This window comes from Passer montanus, unplaced genomic scaffold (genome assembly GCF_014805655.1).
Source record: "Passer montanus isolate IOZ18808 unplaced genomic scaffold, ASM1480565v1 scaffold107, whole genome shotgun sequence".
Classification (NCBI taxonomy): Eukaryota; Metazoa; Chordata; class Aves; order Passeriformes; family Passeridae; genus Passer; species Passer montanus.
In genome coordinates, this window is record NW_024357281.1 from 892,369 (window position 1) to 906,683 (window position 14,315).

The window sequence follows — 14,315 nt, forward strand, 5'->3', positions numbered from 1 at the left end:
GAAAGATAAAATACAGAAATGTATCAAATCATTAAGTGAGTGTTTTGACCCAGATAGGAGCTAAGGTTTTGTCACTGATATTGCAGTGATATATATACAGCAACAAATGGAAATTCTCAGATATGTTAATGTCATTTAAATGCTGACATTAAAAAACAAGTACTCAAAACATAATGAAGGAACTCTTGAGAGAATAATTTTGTAATTATTAGTTTAATATCTTGAACTTAAATTTTCAGAAGTTAGACCATTAATTTATTTTTTATAAATTCCGAATTTTATTCTTATTGCTAATTTTATAGAGAGAACTTTTCAAATATTTGTAAAAAAAAGATGCTAAATTGCACCTTTGCTTCCAAAATGACAAAATTGTGTAAGCCTTGAGAAGTATGAGACTTTGTCCAGTAAATACATGGGCAAAAATTCTGGTATAGCCATGGCTGTCTTCCCATTAAACTGCCTATATAAATAACTCTGGTTTTCCTTTTTATCTGGAAGCTTTTATATTGACATGCTGGCAGGACAGGGGTTCATACAGCCTTTTGTAGCCTGTGAGGGTTCCAGCTCTCCAACACCAATGAATCATAGAATCAATTCAGTTGGAAAAGACCTCTGAGATCATCAAGTCTGAGTATTAACCCAGCACTGCCAAGTCCACCACCGAACCATGTCTAAACCAAGTGCCACATCTGCATATTTTTTAAATACCTCCAGGGATGGTCACTCCACCACATCCCTGAGCAGCCTGCTCCAATGTTTGACAACACTTTCCATGAAGATATTTTTCCTAATATACAATCCAAAACTCCCCCGGTGCAGCTTGAGGCCGCTTTTATCTTGTCCTGTCGCTTGTAACCTCCAACAGGCTGACCCCTAGCTGGCTACAACCTCCTTTCAGGCAGTTGTTGAGGGTGATAAGGCCTCCCCTGAGCCTCCTTTTCTCCAGGCTAAACAATCCCAGATCCCTCAGCTGCTCCTCATAAAACCCCAGCATACAGGGGTACAATCACTGCCCTGGTCCTGTTGGCCCCACTATTTTTGATTCAAGCCCGGAAGCCATTGGCCTTCTTGGGCACCTGGCACACGTTGGCTCACGTTCAGGCAGCTGTTGACAAGCTGAAGAGACAAGCCCAAAGATAACAGGCACATACAATGACACTCAGTACTAATTAGCCTAGCTAGCCCAGTAATTAGCTCCCAGAATCCCTTCAAAAGTCCCAGAATCACGTCTTTGCCTCCAGACCTTTGCTTTTTCATCAGATCTGATAATTTACTGGCTCCAGCCTGAAGGAAATTTCAGGAGCTCCTACTTTCCCCCTCCTGCCTCCCACCATGGGTATGGGTGAAGCAGCTGCAGCTGGAGCTGTTTCCTAGCTAAGAAAAGACAGTAAGCAAACATCTCTTGGTTTGGATTAGTTTATTCTTCCCAGAGGAAAACTGGAGAGACAAAGAGGAGCACTTTCTCAGCCATTGACTCATTCATCTGCTCTTCCATCCTTACATGTAGCATTCCCAGTGTACGCACTTAGCTATTTTCTGTTTAGTTTATAAATGTGGGGAAATTTTTGTTTGGTCTCAAAATTTGAGCCCATACTTGGTAGGGCACTGCTTCCAATTCATGGCTAGGGACTGTGCTCAACAGTGGAGGTGAAGGGGTGTGACTAGAAAAAAATATTTGTTTTTTGCTTTATTCCCAGTTTCTGCTAATCTAGTGGCATTGATCTGTTGCTATTAATAAAAGCAATTGTTTACCTCCCTCGTCTGCAGACTCCTAACATCCTTGCAAACACAACAGCTCTGTTTGCTTTATTTTCTATGAAAGCATTTTCCCTCTCCATACTCCCACTCACCTACAGACAAAGGCTGTTAACATACTGCAGCTATCTCATCACAATCAGGACCTTGCAATTTGATTTTACTTAATGGATCTTTAAGCATAGGAAAATGTTATTATTTATTCAAAATTAGTCAAGCCTCTTGTTTTGAATATAAAGGTTCCTTCTAATTCTGCAAATCTTTCTTTATTTAACCTTTATTTAAGGTTTCAGAGAAGAAAAACAAAACAAAAGTAACCTTTACTTTTTGTTGTATTTAAAGCAATTTAAACAGTTCACAAAACAGAAATCCCTGCAAAACCAGTACTGGTACAGTATTTAATTAGACATTGAGCTTTCATTTAAAATATCTTGATTTGAAGTGCTAGAGAGACCTTCAGAAGTTATCTATCCTAGCTGTTTAAGAGTCAGATTCCCCTCTAGGTGGAAACAGATTGGTGTGTGCCAGCACTGATATATCCACTCCTGGGTACACAGCGCAGAGGTCTGTGGTCTTCAGCTCTCTGGTCCCCAGTTACCCAAGCTGTTGACAAGCTTTAGCCATCACAGCCTCCTTAGAAGTGGATGATGCCCTTACTCCCATTTTCTGCTTCCATAGAAGGAAAGTAGAAAATACTAGCCATGAGCAATGTGAAGGCAATGAATGCATGGCAATGGAGGGGAGTGGATGCCAATTGCTCACAAAGCACTTTCCTGTTCTATTCCCAAAAGCTATCATGGAAAGAACTGGGCAGCATATTTTAGTTTGCAGTTCCCTTAAAATCCTTCCTGGCCTTGTGTATAAGAAAAGGGCTCATGAACTTGGAGGGAAGATCCTGAATTATCATTCCAATGGGTTGATAGTCCTCTGTCAGGGATTCCTTTTCTCTAGGAGAAAAGCATCTAATAAGGCATTCAACAGCCTAAAGACAGGGGAGGAGGGGGATTTTGATCCGTTTGTATGTAACTTTACTGTGAAAAATTACCATATAAAAAGAGCATCTTCTTGCTCAGGGGGTCTAACAAAACTCTGAGTTTCTCCTGTTGCTTTTCCCTTTATTTTGTCCTGCAGACTCAATGCAGATAGGCAGACAGGAGCTGAGGTTTCTGTTTTGTCATAAGCATCATCCTCAGAAGTGTTTACAGAGAGCTAATTAGTCGCAACCTGACTAACTGCAGTGAGGCCAACAGAACTGTAAGAGGTCCAGCGGCAGTGCAGTTTTGCCAATTAGCCATTCATGTTTGGTAGCTGTGCAAAAGACTTCGCCAGTCCAGGTGTACATATGGTTTGCAATGTCTGCAGTCAGGAAAAAAATATCCCCTTTAGTCTCAAGCTGAATGTACGTTATGCAGAAAATCACACATGAAATAATAATCACAGACACACACGATGTGATTTTTGCTATAGCAGAGCTTCCTAAGAGAAGACTGCATTTTAACAGTGCCAGTTATGCTGTGGGACATAGAGGTCTTGCAGGTCTTCACGTGTAGATGCCTTTTTCCTTTTTTTTAGAATTTAATCATGGGATTGTATCTACTGCAACATACATTTGCTTAATGTTTAATTCATTAGGTCCCCAAGGAAATCTGCAGGTTCCACAAAAGCTATGAAAATCTGTCTGTTTTGTGCAGGCACCCCATTGTCAGGACCACCTTTACACCTCTCCACAGCAAAGATCTCCTGATTAGAGGAAAACAATATTAGGCCTCAGCTGTGATGTGACTGTTGAGCTGTTTAAAGCTCCTCACTTCTGCAGTTCAGAGGAATATCAAAATATGCAATCCCTGGTAATTGAAACCAGAGCTAAGGGCAGACCTGTAAAGCAAAGGCAACTGGAAAATGGCAGTAATCATTGCGAGTTCCCCTGCTGCCCTGGAACAGGAATGTCCAGTGGTGGCACAAGCACTGCAGAATGCACAAAAGGGAGGGAAAAGAGAGCTGGCAGAAGTAAACTAATGGATTTCAATCAGAAAGACCTGCCACTTTCAGCCAAATCTGAGGAGCAGCAGTCGCACTTGGCATCCCTGTCCTTGCTGTGGGATGTGTGCCAGAACGGTCCCTGGCACCTGCCCATTGTAGCAGCTCATCCCAGGATGGATGTGGCTGGGCCTGCACCTTCACCCTCCTCTGGGCATTCAGCTGAGTGCCAGAGGAGTCACAAGGCAGCCCAAGTACCCAGAGGCCTCTATGGCACTGAATTTGCACACCCAGGTTGTAAGAGAAACAGCTCCTAGGGACCTCACCAAGATGCTGGGGGAAAAGGGAGGCTGCTAAAAAGACCCAGACCTACAGAGTGACAGACAGAGGAGGAAGAGGAACCATAAGCAAAACAGATGGGAAGAGGAGAAATAAAGACAAAGAAACTGGTCACTGCCTACCCTATATCTGTTTCTCATTTTGCCAGTGCCTTCTTTCATCTGCAGTCTACTGGAACTCATTTACAGCTATGTCCCTTCCCAGATGCACCATAACTAAACCTCTCTCAGGCTGAAGCACTCTGTAAGACCTCGGAATAAAATGAATGAGTGTTTCCCATTGCCATTTTGCTTAAAGAAACACCTACAATGCCTTCAGTCTTGTGACAGTCATTCCTTCCTCAGCTGTCTCCTTTGAGTTCTTTTCTCACCCACTTCTGTTCCTCTTTCTGCTTCTTTTACATGATATTTTTGGTAGAGAGGCCATGAAAAGGAAAGGCAAAAAATGCAGTGTTGTTTAACCATTGCCAAAAGCTGGAGTCACTTCACAGAGACAGAGTGATCTAGGATTTACTCTGTAATCCCAAACATGTGAAAACTGAAACAGGTCATTGTAGGGCTCAGATCACAAGATGCACTGCCAGAGGATGTTTGGGTTTTCTGTCCTGTCAGACAAAAGAAGCCTTTATTATGTTATTGCTAAAAAAAGAAAGAAAAAGCAAAAGGGAAAAAAAAAAAAGAATGTCATGTCTTAATATTCTAGCGTGCTGGCAAGCAAATTCATTTCACTGCTCAGGACCAATTGATGACATTCTTAACCTTTTTTAAACATGTGTTGCTGCTGTAAATTGTATGCCTCAGTTTACTTGCTAAAGAATACAATTAAGCCAACAAAAAGCTGGTTGTGACTCACACATAATGAAATGAGAACAGTGTCATCATCATTAAGCAGCAAATAAGGCTATTGATTCTTTGCATTATGCTGTCAGGTTTAATTCAATTTCATTTTTTTCTCCTTTCAGCCCTTAATTACACAGTTCCTGCTGATTCCTCATTTTAGTAAAAAGAATGGAGCGATGCCTTACCTTCTTACCTTAGCATCAAAAGTACAAGCCTACTGAGCCCCAGTGCATCTTTGTTGGACTTAATTAAAGACAAATTTTCACAGCTTCTGATAAAGGCAGGTATTTCAGTCCTGAGACAGTCTGGGGGCTTCAAGCACAAGGTTGGTGCTGCTGGGCTGTGTCTGGCTCTTTCTGCCCATTCCCAGCTGGGTGCACCATCAGTGCCTTCCATTTAGCTAGTAAAGCTAAACCAGGCTGCTAACAAATGCCCCATAGAGCTGGAGCCAAGGAGAGGGGGACAGAAAAATGCTGCAGCAGTCAAAATGTGAAAATAAAAATCAGTACTACTATGTGATCTCATCAAAGGGCCACTGTGGAGCAGGGTATGAAGGAAAAAAGGTGGGTGAGGGAGAGAGGGCATCTCCTCTGAGTCCTTTCTGTCAATAGCAGGTACAGAGAGCATTGAGAGCGAGTTCATGGACACTGGGAGCCCTTCATTGTAGGATGTGCTGTGCCAGAGCTGTACTGTCAGCGTGGGTTGGGCTGCTGGTTGCTTACAATGGCAGGAACATATTGTACCCTTTCTGGAGAGCAATCTGAATAGTGGGAAGAGAGGGGGAGTTTTTGTTGATTTCTTTTAAACAAAAACCATACAGATCAGCTGAATAGCATATTTGCTGGATATTGTTCAAGCAGCATTTTTTCCCTGCTTGTGGCCAGTTTGCAATACATGTATTCATGCTGATTCCTTATTCTTTGAACTATTCATAAATACTTTCTTAATATGCATCAATGGCAAATTTGGCCCTGGTTGAGTAGCTGTGTTAGAAACAGTCTAGACTGATGCTTTTTTTCCACTTCTGACTTTCTGATTAATATGGACATATGAATATATGACTTAAAGACAGGTTCTGCTCTCTTGCCTCAGACTTTCCAAAGGGATCTCCCTCAGCTCCAGCTATTGCAGCAACACAAACTTCCATGGGACCACTCAGTGACTTCACTCCTGCTCACTGCAAGTCAGGGGGTCAGAGCCCACAGCAGACAACAAATACTGATTATTTTAAAGGGGTCATGTCTTCTGAATGTTTCTCTTCTGCTGAGGTTCACAGGGATTTCCAACACAATTAAAGGAGTATGTATGTCCCTTCCACAGGAACTAGTGAATCATTCTTTTTCTGCTCCTCCAGATGAGCATATCATAAAAAGAGGAGATTAGAATAAATCCTCTGGCATGAATTCAAGCAAACCATACCTGCCAGCATCTTAATTAAAGACAGAAGGTATCAGATCAAGTGAATTTGTGAAAATATTCACTGGGGAAAAAAATGTCAAGAAAGGACCTAAGGATGCTTGTTTTCTTATGAGATCTCAGGCTCTGTGCTTCTCATGTTCTCTGCAACAGCTGCTTAGACTTTGGAACAAAAATCTGACTTCCCTCCTTCTATCCTACTTCTTTGTTTCTCACAAGAATTAGGGCATTTAAATATAGGGAAAGTTGATGTTGAAGTGCTGTTGTCACTCAGGGTGTTTTTTAAAAGAATATTTAAACTCTTGGGAAATCTCTGATTGCCTGATTGCTCCTTAGGTTTGTATTTGTTATGCCCTACACCCCTTTACATCAGGATTTGCAAAACAGTGGAACTGTCTCCATCTGCAACAGATCTTAGAGTATTGACTGATGGTTTGCAGCCATGAACAGACCTCAGAGAAAAATAAAGGTTGATTGAGACTCGCTAAGTCTTCTGAGGATGCCACCTCTGAATCTCACAAAAATAAGTTTCACCATGAGCTTCATAATTATGTGAGGGCACTTTTGCTTGAGAAGATTAATACTTGTTATCAGTTGTCATCACCTTTGTTTGAAACTTCACCAACAAGCTAAAAGAACACAGCACAAAATGCTTCTAAAGTCCATTTCATATCCTGTACATGTCTGTGTGGGTATTGTGGAGGCTGTTTCCACTTGCTAAACATTTTTTTTATTCTGTCTACCTTGTGGAAAATGTAAAACAGAAAAGGAGTAGTGATTTGGGATCTGTCTTTTGAGTGAAAGAGGTTTAGATCTATGTAGGCTTAACTTTCCTGCAGGCTAATAATAATGCAGAAGGGTTTGATGAAATTAATATGAGTGAGTCCATCACCTCAGTGATTTCTTGCAAAAGAGCAGAGATAAAATTAAGCTTCTATTCCTCTCCTATATGGCCAGGATATTTCTTAGTGTGTAGATATTTCCTTGAACATCTGTTAGAAGAAAAGAAAAAGCTGTAACAACAAAAACAAAAGCAAAAAATATCCTCTGATGTTTTAAACTGCCTTATAACTTTAAGGTCTCTCCTTTTGCTTGTTACACAGTCTACTTCTCTCCAATTTTCATCACATCCTTTCTCCTGTATTTTTTCTGTTGCAGTATGCTATATACTGAATTAAGTAAAAGCAATTATTTGCAGACTTACAGATGCAGGTTTTAAAGCCAGCAACACCAAATGATAATTTCCCTAAGCAGTTTTGTTTGCAGCTTTGTTTACTGCTCTTTGCAGCTGTTAGCAATGCTCTTTCCCCATTATCTGCCTGGTAGCAGTTGTAATGGAGAAGGCACTGTGAGAGAAGAGTGCCCCAAATTTCCTGCTTATGGTGAGGAGCTCTCAGCCATCATGGCTGCAGAGTGCTTGGCTGCTTCTGAGGCAGAGTCTCTAAGCAATAGCACTGAAAGCAGCAAATCGTTTGGGGTTTTTTTCCTCCCCATCTGATTCTCCAACTCCGTGAATCGTTAATATGGTTTAGAATGGAAATGAAAATGCCACAAAAGAGCATCTCATTGCAGGATGTCTGTAAAGATACATAAAAGGATCTTTTCAGGGGTAATTATTCAAACTACTTCATATAACTGTCACCATTAAAAGGTCACTAACTTTTACCACAAAGGGTTTGCAAAAGATGCAGTGCTGGCACCATCTTCTAAAACTTAGGAAAGTACTCTAGTGTCACTCATGGTCATCTGTGATACTGCCTGGTTTTATCTTCCCTTTACTCAACTCAATTCAACTTAGCTTTATTATGTTAGTAGAGAGGATCAAGGTGACCGCTCTTACTGACAGTGTACAACCTTATAACAAATAGCAGCTCTTTCCTTGAGGAACTTTCACTCACAGAATGATAGACAGACCATATCTCAGGCGTGTCATCTTTTTACTGGTAATAATTGCAATTACATCCTACAATGTTCTTGCGGTATTTCATTTTAGATTTTAATTGCATACTATCATTCTCATTCTAAATTAAGATCCCAGTGCATATTTTAAACTGTCTGTAAATACGCATTAAAAAGATGACATCCATTAGACAACCATGCAAGCAATGTGTATGTGGCATATTAAAGAAACAGATATACTTGAAGAGCTTGCTTTCAACCCAAATGCATGCATATACAAAATTTTCTGTGAAAAAAATAAGTCCTTTGGGTATATTGCAGATAATCCTTTTCCCTATACACTATAACATCTTTTCTGTCAAATAGGGTTGAAATTGGCTAAATGGATTCCAGTTTTATTAGATGAGGACTGACAGGCAGAAAGAAACTACTATACATCCATTTCTTTGGGAAATCCAGCTAAAAATCCTTTGTTCTCTTGGTAGACAATACCAGTGGTATTACTCCCAACAATGTGATATGCAGCTGAATTTTGAGGTTTCAAATCATGGCAGGCTATACAGATGCTGTGTATCAGAGGCAGCTCTTCTGCTGCCTGAGTGAGTCCTGGGCATCCCTGAGCCGTTTAAACATCTGCAGAGCCTAGGGAGGCTGCTTATGAGCAAAATGAGCGCTAGCAAACTTTTCATGCCAGCCTTATAGAAATAGGTCACTGCCCCCATTGCATTGTAAGTCAAGTGAACTCTGAAACTCAAAGAAGTCAAAGGAAAGGAACATTTGTGTCTACACTGAAGAGGCAAAAAAGTTTTGGGAGTTCAGAGAAAGGTGCAAAAAAGCTGCATAAACCCCTCATCTTGCTCAGACTGAGAATTCAAGGGAGATGAAAGTCTGCCTCAATGAGATGGTAGAGAGAGCAGAAGAGGACCTAGAAGTGGAAGATGAGCAGACCTTCCTTCTTTCCTTGGCCAAAGAGAAATTTTCCATATGGCTAGTTTTTCAGAGCAGCAACTTTGTGCTTGTACAGACCAGAGTAGGTTGTGTCTAGTGTTTGCAAAACAGCCTGAGAAACCTGAAATTCTTTTACCTTTGCTTGTCTATGGTCTCTCCAAAAGCCAACAGTAAAAAAAAGAAAAAAAATTACAGACCTCACTTATGATGAGAAACCTGGAGGAACTGTTTCAACTGAAAATAACTTCTGCAAATACATGTTATATTATGAGGAAATTTTGTTTTCCAATCACATAAACTAGAGAGTAAAGTGCTGTAAGGTGCTGGTTTTTCACAACAAAGTTGTCGCCACTGTACCATCCCTAGCATTTCACATGAAACATGGTCAGTGAATGTCTCTCTGGATGCTTCATGTCACTGGGAGCTGCCAATTCTGAGGGCCCTTAAATGAGTGTACAATTATTGATCCAAACATAGCATTACAAACAGTTTTTGAATGTTATTCTAATGCTTATTCATTATTCTACTGTTTCAGTAGCAATGGAGATGGGGTTTTTTTTTGTACTGTAACCTGTGTTAGATAATGTAGAAATTAGTGCAGTGCTCATTGTTAGTGGTTATTTCTTACTAGGAATGTTTGTTGAGTGAGCCTTTCTTCTGCACAGCAATAGGTGGCTGATTGGTGCTGATTTAATGATTTATAGCATCTTATTTCCTGATGAGACTGCAGCTCACAAGAAGTGCCAGGGACGTGCCTTTTGAGAAGCTGACATGGGCTGCATATTTCATGTACTGCTGGAGAGTGCAGGCAGGCTGTGTAGTATCAGATCACATAAGATGTACGTATCTACGATTTTCCTGCGTAACAAAAATCCTGTCATCTGTTGACATAAGAGACACGAGATAACAAGTCTGTGACCTTGCATGGTTCTTCAGTTTGGACAGATGAGACAAATCTAAATAATTGAGTATGAGCTCCTCAGACTTTCTTCATGTTAGTGCAGTGCCACAGCCAAAAAACAGAGAATGCTTTTGAACTGCCTGCACTCTCCTCTTGCTGCAGTGATCATTGTGTTTTCCAGTCGCCATTAGTGGAAAGGCCAGCAAGGTCCTGGGTTCATGCAAGGCACCATAGGTCAGGCTTCCCCACTACCCAGCATCAGCTTCCTGTTCTGCCTTTTCTGCCACAAATTTGGGAAGTTGCTGATTCCTCTTGAATAGAAAGATAGTAGGGTAACTAAAAAGTATATCCGTGTATATGTAGATACACGTGCTTTCACTCGTACTGACATTTCCATCTAGCAACAGCACAACATCCAACATTCTTTCTCACCTCACTGCTCACTGCCTGTAGTCCATTGTTTCACTGAGACCCTGGACTTGTCAGGCTTGAGAGGAAAGAAAAATTTCAGCATTAATATCCCTGCATTGAGTGGAAAGTTCCTAGCTGCCTCCTATTGGAAATAGAGAGCTGGCAGTCATTAAGTCTGATTAAGTTGTGATTACCACTGCAGAAGATTCCTTTTTAGAACTTAGTCCTGTTTTCTTTTAATTGCATCAGTTGGTAGGACTTAGAAAAAGCAACAAAACAGCAGAACATTCACCAACATGTTCATAACAACCTAATACCATGGTTTTTTATTGCTATCCCTATGTAAAATGACTGCAGTTTGTATTGACTTTACCTGAGATTCATAACATCATTTCAACTTACTATTTGATTTTGGGTGCTTTTTTACTTTAAAGCTTTACTTGTTAATGTATTTTTCTATAATTACACCACAATCACTCCTAAGTGCACAGTTTACATTGAACAGAGCCATTAAGGGTTGCTGCTGGTAGTTGATTGTTACACACAGTTGTGCAGACAACTTTGTATTTAGACCCAAACCAGCTTTACAGGGCAAAGATATATTTAGCTGCAGGAATTTCCAGCCATTATTTCTGTTGATGTCCATAGTTAATCAGGCTGGACAGCCTATAGGGTAATAGTGAGGCTGGTGTTAAGCAGTCCTGTGCTCAGCAGAGATCTCAATGTCTTTGCTGTGCATATGGTGATGAGCTTTAGTGGCTGGCTCTGAATTGTGTTCCGTCTGATGCAAAGGCTTCATGGCACACCATAAGCTATCAACAATGCACATTTCTCAGCTCTTTGTTGTTTCCTTCTCTTAACTTTTCCCTAGGTGATGAAGTGATTGTCTATTCACAAAGCCTGATTTTGATCCTACCTCTTTGGTGAAATTCATTTGAGTTCTGTGCCAAATTTGTTTAAGGAGCTACAGCTCTTTAACATGTTTATGGCTCAGAGGGGTACACTATAATTTGAGGAAAACATTAGTATGTGTAATACTACCAGTGATGAATAATTAACGTACAATTATAAAATCTTTCATCATGATTTTAAGTGGGCAAGAATAATTTCATTTTTCCCCAGACCACATTTGAAATAAAGCAGAGCAGCAGTGAAAGAGGATGTACACCCTCAAATAGTCCAGGGCAGGCTCTGAAGATGACTGCCACACACAGATGAAACAACAAAGGGAATTTACTTAGACAGAAGGTATTAGCAGAAATCCAGCATCCACTGATGGGGCTTTGCATAGTGCCTTGCACATGTCATTAATCTGATTTGGAATTTGGAAAGGAGACAGAAGACTTCATTACTGCCCTTGTTGAACGGACTACTGCATCTTTTAATAGCCTCACATAAGCAAGAACTCATTTTAATGTCCTGTTCAGAAGAAAGAACACCATCTGCAGAATTAGCAAGAAGTATCTGTGGCAAGTGGACGTTCCTCTGGAATCTCCCATTCACTGCTTTTTCCAGCCCTTTCACAGCTTTTAAAACCATGGGGAATCATAATGCAGAGTGACATGAGTGCTCAAAAGCTGCAGGTTGAAACTAGGAAGGGGTCTCTTTCTGTTTGGGCACTGAATGCTTGCTGAATCAGGAAAAAAATTGATAAAAGTGTATGAAGAAAAAACTTGAGCAGCTGCAATGGCCTTCACGGTGCTCTGGATCTGAGCAAGAGGCTGGCAGCACCAAGGCTGTGGAGATCAGCCTGGTATCATTTCAGCCCCGGTACATCAAACAGCAGAACAGGAAATCCTCAATAGACAGGACAGGGGATTAGCTTGTCCTATCAAGGGAAGGCCAAGCCCCTGATATTCAACAGTAATTGCCAGCCCAAACTGCTGATAAACTGAGTAATTACATGGAGCAGCTGACTGAGACATGCAGCTCAGTCATGAGGGCAGGAGAGCTCCAACCCTTCAGGACCACCCATTATTGCACTAAAGGCTGCTGCTTGCCATAGTCAGGATCCCCTGCTTTAATCCAAATGGAAGCTGCTTTACTTGAGCCATTGTCTCCAACTTTTGGACAGAAAGACTGTAAGAAATTATCTGAGCCATCAGTAACAGGGGAAGTGGAAAAGGGGTGAGTCAGGCACCTCAGGTTCCTCTCCCACTTGTCTCCTCTGGCATGGCTGGAGGTGCTGCCTTGTTGCAGGGGCACTCTGCCTCTTGTCCCAGGACTACTAAAATAGAGGAAACCCCCCCAGCCAGGCAGCCCTCAGGTAGGACTGTCTACCTCCAAGGATGGGGGCAGCAAGGCAGCCATGAGCCCACCCACACAAAACTGCTTGTGGCTGCTCTTCACTCACTGTGGCTGCAGCAAGGCTTTTTAAGGCTTTAGCGACAGCCACAATGAGCCAAAAAAAGGTCCAACAGATATCAATGCCGCTGTGATTGGTTTGGGAAAGTTTTGTTCCCTGCCCAGTCTCGTGGCTGATTGGCAGGGTACCTTTTGAAGTGGTTGATTTTGTTGCTGTTTAAAGTTTCAGACCAGGCAGATTCAGTGCCACAACCAGCAAATGGCTGATTGGCAGGATACCTTTTGTTCCTGTTTAAAGTTTCAGACCAGGCAGATTCAGTGCCACAACCAGCAAAGTCAGCCCTCACTTCCCGAGGCTCTGAAGACGGGTCACCAGTGGGCAGGCAGATGGGTACAAATTCCTGCCATGAGTCTGTCTCTTCTTAACTTTGCATTGGCAACCACTTTAGAGGTTATCCATAACTTCATCCTGACATGCAATTACTCTTCTATGTTTATCTTCAAAGTTTATTTTCATTTTTTCATTTGTCTGTTTGTAAAAAGAAAGGACAGTTTTATTCCATATTCAGTTTTCTCCAGCATGGCTCCAATGAAGGCTGATGACAATCTACCCCACATCATAGGCATGGAATACACTTTACTGACTCCTCCAAAGTAATAAATGTTTCTAGACAATAAATAATGGTTGAAATTGATCATATTTTCTTGGCAGCAGTATAAGTTTTATTGACACAGCTGTGGTTTCAGGTCCAAAACAGAAAAACCTGAGTTCTGTCTTTGTCCTAAGAAACCCTTTTTTAATGTGAGAATATGTCCATTGGATGGTGACTTGCCCATATGTGACCTGACCAAAAAGAATAACTGGTAACAAGAATACATGGAACTAAAATACTGAAGACTATCTGAAGTCCATTCTTCTGAAAAAGTTGAAAAGCAATTCAGAATGGACTTGCTGTTCCAGTTTTGCTGACTTTTCACAGATTTTAGAACTAAAGATCACACTGTAAAACTTACATTTTGCTAATATTTTTCTTACATACCTAACAAAGAATGAACCTATTTTGAATTTTGCACAATTTCCTCCAGAGACACTTAAAAATATATAAAATTATGCTATGTCTTTAGTTAATTATTCTAGTTACGGGCTGTTTAAGAAACAAAATTGCTTATTTAAGTTTCACAAGTTACTGAAGTTATTGAGGTTTAAGGGGTACTTTTGGGATTGACATTATAAACTGAAAATATGACTTTGCATTTTACTATTTTTTCAATCTGTCTGATTTTTCTCCAGTGTTTTCACTTCTTTTACTAGATTTTTGCTTTTTGTGTGTCATGCTAAAATGAACTCTAATGTATAAAAGACAAAAGAAAGACCCTAGTACTTCATTACATTAAGCAAACATTTTTCCCAAGTTTTATAGAAAATATTCTACAACTCAACGTTGGCATGACTTCACCTCTGGTACAGTGTGCAGTTTTGAGCACCACAATATAAGAATATTAAAGTATTAGCATGTGTTCAAAGG

At 40.8% G+C, this 14,315-nt stretch overlaps 1 protein-coding gene across 2 annotated transcripts in view; it reads left to right on the top strand.

Annotated features, from left to right (window-relative positions):
- Positions 1 to 14,315, top strand: part of CDH20 (cadherin 20) — a 119,285-nt gene that overhangs the window by 46,990 nt on the left and 57,980 nt on the right. The window lies entirely within an intron of this gene.